Below are 9,216 nucleotides of genomic sequence, written 5' to 3' on the forward strand. Positions count from 1 at the left end.
CTCACTTTGCTGCTTTGCTCTGCATGTAAATCAAGGATCTTGATGTCAGCTCTTGCAAGGTTACTGGACTCTATCTACAAAGGCAGGGGAATAGTCCCAGGCAGTATTCATACGACTGCTTATCTCTAGATAAAGAGCCATGGACTAGATTTCAGTGATGGAAGAACTGGAATCAGGGATGCTTATGTGTACATGGAGAGACAGGCAACTTGTGTTCTATGATGCCAGCTCTCTGAGTGAGCTGGAGGTTGCCTGGAGAGGCAGGGAACTGGGTTTCTATAATGTCAGAACTGCTAGGGATGCTTTTCTGTACATGGAAAGATAGCTAATGGGAGCTTTGTCAGGGACAGGATGTGTAGAGGTACTGGTCTCCCCTGGAAAACCTAGGAAAGTGGTTCTAAAATGGCAGCATTCACAAAGGTACTAATGGCTATTCGTAGAGTTAAGATACCAAGGTTCTGTGATGACAAAACATACAGGCCACTGGTCTCCATGGGGAAAACCAGAAAACTGAGATTTGATGATTCTAGCAATAGCAGTCTTCTTGACTGTATGTGGGGAGTAAGGGAAATAGATTCTGTGAAAACAAAACTCAGGGACTGCTGGGCCCCTGGATTACTAAGATGGTAGGATTCCAATGGCTGCGGTTTCTTCGTGTGGAGCCATGTAATTGGGATTCAGTGATGGCAGAACCGCCAATGCTTTTGGACTGTATGTGGGTTTCAAGGACTTTCCCAGTGCTTCCGGGTGCTTCCTAGAGAAACACATAACTAAAGTCCATGATGGAGAGTCCGCAGTGCTCTTTTCACAATAACTGGGAATGTTTTTGTTGCTGTGAGGACTCTCACAGCTCTTGACCGCTGTGAACAGCAAGGCATTTGGGGATCTAGCGTGGCAGCAATCACAAGGCTGATGCTATTTTTTTTGCGGGGGGTGCTGGGGATCGAACCCAGGGTCTTGTGCTTGCAGGGCAAGCACTCTACCGACTGAGCTATCTCCCCAGCCCCAGCTGATGCTATTTTTGTGCAAATAAAACATTTTCCCAGGACTTTCTACGAGTTCAGAGTTGCTGGATTCCTGGTGGAGAGCCAGAGAACTGAGTCTGTGTTGGTTGGACCCATAGCACTGATGGCCTCTGTGATGAGGAACATGGAGCTTGGTTTCTCTTGACTGCACTGTACCCAGGGTAGATTGGTTCTGCTTGGAGAGCTGTAGATGTTCTGAGACGGGTTTGCTGAGGGTGAGGACGACGATGCCTACCCTTACCCAGCGTGCTTACCCAGGCATTGGAGATCGAGCTCTGAATGCATGGATTTAATTTTATTTAGGGTTGCACAGGACATATATAGACACATTATCCAATCAGGTTAACACGCTTGTTAAAGTATAACAGAGTCAGCCTATAGGTGAACTGTATGTCGAGGTTCCAGGTAGTGTAAACAAACCAAGCATGCCTAAGCAATTCTGCCCAGCAACAGGTCTGAGACAAAGGACTGGGGAAATGGCAAGCTTCTGCACATAGCATGAGGCAAGGCAGTGTGGATGAGCTCACATCACAGCTTTCTGTGACGCATGTCAGAACGAGGCCTCCCCTCAGCTCAAACTCAGCTGCAGCAACTGCAAAGACTGTCATTCCATGGCGAGTCTTTACCATTACCTCAGTTTCTCTGTTCAGACTGTTTTGCTTACTTAGACCATGGTGTCACTGACTTCTGTCAGATGAGCTTGAGGAATGTTCCCTACTGAGAGCCACAGTAGAGTTTCTATGCATGAGATGATTGCAGGACTGCAGAACGCAATATGAAGAGCCTGGTCATTGATGTTCTATGATGGCAATACTTCCAGTGCTGTTGAGCTCTATGTGAAGAGCAAGGAACTAGTTTATGTGATGGTAGGACACAGGACCTGTTGGAGTGCATGCTGAGAGCCAGGGAACTAGAGGTATTTGATGGAACAAATGTAAGACTTCTGGGCTCTACTTGGAGAGCTAGGCAAAGGAACTTCTGTATTAACAGGAATCAGTTTTCTGGTCTCTATGCAGAGATCAAGGGAGCTGAGATCTTCTAATGGTAGGACTCTCGGTGATTCTTTGCTCTGTCCGATAGCAGGTAAATGAAATGCAGGGAACTGGCATTTGGGATGGGAGGAATGACAGAGATTCTGGGATCTAGGTGGAGAGTCAGGAAATTGGGATTGTATGATGTTAGGCCCAACAGTGCAGTTGGTGTCTATGTTGAGAGCAAGGAAACTGTGTTTATAGGATTGTAGGACTACCAGGGTTGGTTGTCCATATGTTCAAACCAGACAGCTGGGTTTCTTCGAAGGGAGAAATCACAGAAATGCTGTCCTCTTGGTGAAGATCCAGAGAATGGCTGTTCCATAATCGACGGAACACACAGAACTTTGCCGTATGTGGTTAGCCCGTGATCTGGGATTCTAGAATGGCTGGCCTAATAGGCTGCTGGACTCTGTGAGTTGAACCAGAGAACTGGTGTTCTGTGATGAAAGACCCAGCCTTTCTTAGTCCTATGTGAAAAACCAGGAAGTTGGGTTATATGATAGCAGAGTTTAAAAGGCAGCAGGGCTGCATGTGGAGAGCCAGGAATCTGTGGATCTATGGGGCAGGCTATGTTAGGCTGTTGGCTCTGTGTAAAGAGCCAGGGAACTGGGGATTCACAGTGGTAGGAGTCCCAGGTGGCAGCACTCTTTCTGTGGTACCTTGGAACTGGGTGTATGTGATGGAAATATTCCCATGTTGTTGAGCTCCAAGTGAAGGGCAGGGATCTGGCATCTATGAATTCATAGGATACTCAGGGCTATTGGTCCCTGTGTTTTGATTGAAGAAAGTTGGTTTCTATGGTAGCGGATTTCTTATGGATGAGGAAATTTAGGTCAAAGTCCCAGAGAAATTAGTTTCTATGTCACACTTAGAGGGTTGCTGAGCGCTTGCTGGAGAACCACGGAACTTCTGCTGTATGATTGCTGGACCAAGAGCATTGCTTGGCTCTACCAAGGAAACCAAGGAACTGGGATGTCATCGATGGGAGAACTGCCATTGTGGAAAGTCTCTCCATGTAGAGTAAATGAAGACACGTGCTTCTGATGACGTGACCATGGCTGCTGGAATCTATTTGGAGACCACATAATCGGCCTTATATGATGACAATACACACAGGGCTGCTGGACTCTGTCGAGAGCAGAATTTTGTTTATGTGAAGCTGGAAAACCAGAGAAGCTTCCATCTATGTGGAGAGCCAGAGAGCTCTTGTTCTGTGCGGCAGGTCTCCTTGTCCTCTGCACTGCACATGGAGCTCTAGGTAAATGGGTTCTACAGTGATGGTAGCTGCAGGGTGTTGGTTTCTATGTGGAGAGCAAGAAGGCTGGGGTTTTAAGGTGGCAGGAGTTTCAGGGCTGCTTTTCTCCACATTCCAGTCTAAGCAACTGGGGTTCTGTGATGGCAGGAAACTCAGGGCTGCTGGGTACTGCTTGTGGAGACAGGAAAGATGTGCATGACTGTAGAATTCTAGGAGGATATCCAGGAAACTGGAGTTTTCTGATGGCATAATTCCCAAGGCCGATCATGTCTACTTGCAGTTCCAAGAAGTTTGATTTCTACAATGTGAACAATTAGAGTTGCACACGTCTACATGGAGACGTGTAGGGCTAATAATAGAGCAAGTAGGGCTCTATTATTAAGCTAACATAAGAGCTGCCCTGGGCTATTGATTTTAATATGATATCCATAGTGTTGCATCTAACACTAGTATAATACCTGCCCTTTGGTCATTACTAATGACATTATTTCCATACTCTAGCATCTAATACTAAAACAGTACCTGCTTTTTCCTTAGTAGTATTATGATGTCTATGATATATTAAGTACAATTAATATATTAGTCGCCTTGTCTTTAATATTAATATGATAACCATATAGCATCCTTACTAAAATGATATTCAAACTATAGAATCTGAAACTATTACAATAACTAATGTGATATATATATATTATAGCATGTGAAACTGATATAACAGCTGCTTTGTGGCCTTTAATATTAATATCCATATATTGAAAAGTAATGTAATAGTCACCTTGTGTCCTGTGTTACAAACATAAAATCCATACCAAAGCTTCTTGAACTGTTATGATAACTGCCCTGAGGTTTTCAATAGCCATGTGCTATCCATATTATAGCAACTAAAACAAATTATAAAGTAACTTCTCTTTTAATCCCCTACCTAGCACCTAAAACTTATATGTGCCCTGTGACTTTTAATGTTAAACTGATATCCATAACATCTAAAAATAACAAATTAGATGCCTTGTAGCCTTTCATATTAATATCATATTTATAGGGTGGCCTCCAAAACCAGTGTGATAGCTTCTCTGTCACCTTTAATACTAATATAATATCCATAGTACAGAACCCAAAAACAAATACACTGCACTGTGACTTTCAATACTAACAGCACATGCATACTGCAGCATCTAATACTAATGTTTAGCTGCCCTGTGGCCTTTAATTATAATATATCATACTACAACATGTAAAAGTAATACAATACTGAGTTTGTGGTCTTTAGTGTTAATATCATACTTCTGAATCTTAAACTATTACAGTAGTTGCCCTGTGACCTTTTATACTAATGTGATATTGATGTTATGAAATCTGCTCTCTGACCTTTAATACTAATGAAATATCCATATTGTAGCATCTTAAACTAATACAATAGCTACAGTGTCTTTTAATATATAGTATGATATCCACAGTATACCATCAAATACTAATATAGTAGGTGCTCTCTGTCCTTTCATATTAATATGACATGCATAATGTGCAGTCTGAAATAATACATTATATGTTCTGTTGACTTTCACATTAATATAATATCCATACTATTGCTGCATTCTACTCACTATTACTAATATAAATTCCATAGGTTCAATCCCCAGCCCCGCAAAACAAAACAAAAGAAAAAAACTGATTTCTTGATGTCATTTGATCTTTGATTTCTTCATAACATTCATATGTGGTACCTAAAACTGACAAAATAGCTTCCCTATAACCTTCAATAATAACATAGTATGCATTTCATAACACAAACACTGATATAATAGCTACAATAGTTCCATGACCTTTAATATTAATACAATACTCATATAATAGCATCAGACAGTGATGTAATAACTGCCTTATGGCTATTAATATTATCTCCATATACTGCATCTAAAACTAACATAATAGCTACCCCGTGGTCTTTATTGTTAATATTGTGCCTGTGTTATGCCATGTAAGACTGACAGAGTCACTCTGTGACTTTTACTAGTAATATGATATCCACACTATAGCATCTAAAAGTAATAAATACGTGTCCTGTGGTCTTTAAAAGTCATGTGATATCTGTAATACAGTACCGGAAACTGTTACATTATTTGCCTGTGGCCTTTAATAGTAATATATTTATACTAAAGCATCTCAAAGTAATATAATAGCTGCCCTGTGGGCATTATTATTAATATAATACCTATACTATACATCCCAAACTAATCTGATAATGGATGTTTGGCCTTTAGAGTTAACATCATCCATATTATGGCCTAAAACAGGAATGTAATAGTTTCCCTGTTGTTTCAAATAATATTTTTGCAACTAAAACTAATGTAATAGTGGCCTTATTACTAATAATATATTCATACTTTAGCATCTGAAACTGCATGAACCTGAGACCTTTAATAGTAATAATATTCATAATGCAGCATGTGAAAATAATATATTATGAGTGCTGTTGACTTTAATAGTAATATATGCATATAATAGTATCTAAAAGTAATATATTTGTGCCTTGTGGCCTTTAATAGTAATACAATTTCCATGCCATAATATCTAAAATTAATATAGAACCTGCCCTGTGGACTAATATCTTAATGCAATGTCCATGTTATAACATTTAATATAATAACTTCCCTGTGGCTTTTTGTTTTGTTTTACTTTTGAGTATCAGGGATTGAACTCAGGGGCTCTTGACCACTGAACCACATCCCCAGACCTTTTTTGTATTTTATTAAGGGACAGGGTCTCACTGAGTTGCTTAGCACTTCACTTTTGCCGAGGCTGGCATTTAACTTGTGATCCTCCTGCCTCAGCCTCCTAAGACACTGGGATTAAAGGTGTGCACCACCGTGCCTGGCCTCTGTAGCTTTTAATACTAATATAATATACTAAGTATTCCAGCTCAAATCAAATAGATGCTCTTTGGCCTTTAAAACTAATATAATATTCATATTCTATCATCTGAAATTTATGTGATAGGTATTCTGTGGTCTCTAATGCTAATATGACATTTGTACTCTAGGATGTAAAACTCATATTACCTGCCCAGTGGCCTTTATTATTAATATTATACTAGTGTCTAAAACTCATAAGATAGTTGACCTGTAACCTTTAGTACTAATATAATTAATACTAACACTATCCATACAATAGCATCTGAAACCGATACAACAAGTATCCTTTGGTCTTTAATACTGATGTACTGTCAGTATCATAGCATCTAAATCTAATATCGTAGCTGCCCTGTATGCTTGAATAATGACTTGTGATCTATACCATGACATCTAAAATTAATATTGTAGCTGGCCTCTTACCTTTAAATTAATGTAATAACCATAATAAAGCATCTAAAACTAATATAACCGCTCGGTCCGGGCGGCGCGCCGCGGACGCGCACGCGCTCTGGGGCGGACGCGCACGCGCTCTGGGGCGGACGCGAGGACGGCGGCGGGGAGCGTGTGCGCGGTGACGTGCGGGCGCCATGTTGGAGGGCTGGTGGTAGCGGCTCGGGGAGGTGCTCGCGCTGTCGGTCTCGCTCTCGCTCGCTTCCCCGGCTCCCTTCGGCGCCCCCACCCCCGTCGCCTGCGTGCCGGAGTGTGTGGAGGGAGGGGGCGGGCGTGGGGGGTGGGGTGGGGGGAGGCGCTCGGTGCCCGGGAGCCCGCGGAGGGAGGCGGAGCCGGCGAGGGACTCCGGGCGCCGTGGACGTGGAGAGGCCGCAGAAGCGGGGGAAGAAGGAAGTGTGCCCGGTGCTGGACCAGATCCTCTGTCACGTCGCCAAGACCGGGGAGACAGTGATTCAATGGTCTCAATTTAAAGGCTGTTTTATTTTCAAACTGGAGAAAGTGATGGATGATTTCAGAACTTCAGCTCCTGAACCAAGAGGTCCTCCCAATCCTAATGTGGAATATATTCCCTTTGAAGAAATGAAGGAAGGAATTCTGAAAATTGTCACTGGATTTAATGGAACTTCATATTTTCAGGTTTTCCTTTCTTGAAAAGGAGGACGTGTCTTGTGAATTTGAATTGTGCTGTATTTTGCCTAACGTGAACATTGTGAAGTGTGGAATGCTAACATTAAATGTAATGAATTGTATTTACGCTAACAAGTAAGTCATTTGCAGTAACCCTTTTACTATTCAGGGACTATGTGAATTGCTAACAGATCCAAGGAGAAACCATACAGGAACAGACAAATTTCTCAGAGGAGTAGAAGAGAAAAAACAATTCCAATAGTTTAAATGGAATGAATGGTGTTATGTTCCCTGGAAATTCACCAAGCTACACTGACAGGTCTAATATAAATGGGCCTGGAACACCCAGGCCTCTGAATCGACCAAAGGTGTCTTTGTCAGCCCCCTTGACAACCAGCGGTTTGCCTGAGAGCACTGTCAGCAGAGAGTCAAACTCGCCACATAACGAGGAGAAAAACCAGTGACTCCCCAGCATCTGAATCAGAGGTTTCTTCAGTGAGTCCTGTAAAAACCAAACGTTCAGAGGAAGATGCTGTGGAGGCTGAAGGGCACGAGGCCAAAAGACTCAGGTTTGACAAAGAAGGTGAGGTCAGAGAGACGGCCAGTCAGACCACGTCCGGTGAAACCGCATCAGTCATGGGGGAGGAAGCGGAAGCACCATCGTCATCTCAGGACAAAGACAAGGGAAACAGTTGTACCCAGCAGCACTGCACAGAAGAGGAGGAGGAAGAGGAGGAGGAGGAGGAAGAAGAGTCTTTTATGACATCAAGAGAAATGATCCCAGAAAGAAAAAATCAAGAAAAGAATCTGATGATGCCTTAACTGTGAATGAAGAGACTTCTGAGGAAAGTAATCAGATGGAGGAGTCGGATCTGTCTCGAGCTGAGAAAGATCTACATTCTGAAGGTAGCGAAAACATGGGCCCTGTAAGTAGTGGATCTGACTGCCATCAGACGGCAGAATCGGTGGGATCCACTTCCAGTAAGACTGGAATCATCCATGGAAAATGACGACGACGCCACGGAAGTCCCAGATGAACCAATGGAGCAAGACTGACTACCTAAAAGCATTTAGACGCACTATTTTACATGCAGTTCTGGCTTTACACTGTATAAAACTTTTGTGTAATAAAGTGGATCTTTAGTTTTACAAGAGAAAGAGAAGCAGGTTGTTAAAGTGAAGTACTTTAAGAAGTGCTTTAAGTGTGAATCCTGAAAGTTCTACGTGTAAGAACTCTGAATAGCAGCTCCTCTGGGTTCTGCTTACTGCTTTTTTTTTTTTTTTTTTTTGGCGTCTGGTCAAATCAGTGGTTTGTGTATAGGTTTTTCTGTTTTTTTAATTTAGAATTAAAGTTTTTAAACTGGAACATAATAATTATAATTTTGAGAACCTTTCAAGATATCACCTTTACGTCTTATCTCTTTCTGACAGCTGTAGCAGTTTTCACATTTTGGTCATAGTGTCAACATTTTCACATGTGAATTATAGGGTTTCATGCTGGTTTCCAGGTTTTATCGGTTGACTATGTACAATGGAACTTTAAGTCATATATATAATTCTAAGGGGGAAATGTTATATTTTTCTGTTTCTATAAGAGATGAATACAGTGGATAATTTTCTATTGGTGATTATTGAGTTCACCTCTTTCACGAGACATTTTCTTTCTCTTCCGAGTAATTCACATAAAATTTGGCCCTGTGAAACCCTGTAAATCTTAAGTCTGTTGTAATACCAGGTTAAATACATTCCAAGACATCTGTTCAAACTAAAATTCTTTTGTATACTTCAGAGGTGCCTGATAAAAAGACTTCATTATTTATGAGGAAATGTGCTTTATCTTGGAAATTGTGTTCACACATCAGCTTACTGTTTTCTTGAGCGAATGCTTATGAAGCTGACATGAGACCATCTCAGAA

The 9,216-nt window shown here is 41.6% G+C and overlaps 1 pseudogene; it reads left to right on the forward strand.

The window, feature by feature from the left end:
* The first annotated feature begins 7,576 nt into the window (after positions 1-7,576).
* LOC124971236 (serine/threonine-protein phosphatase 4 regulatory subunit 2-like) lies at positions 7,577-8,356 on the forward strand (annotated as a pseudogene).
* The last annotated feature ends 860 nt before the right edge of the window (positions 8,357-9,216 follow it).

Source organism: Sciurus carolinensis, chromosome 19 (assembly GCF_902686445.1).
Source record: "Sciurus carolinensis chromosome 19, mSciCar1.2, whole genome shotgun sequence".
NCBI lineage: Eukaryota > Metazoa > Chordata > Mammalia > Rodentia > Sciuridae > Sciurus > Sciurus carolinensis.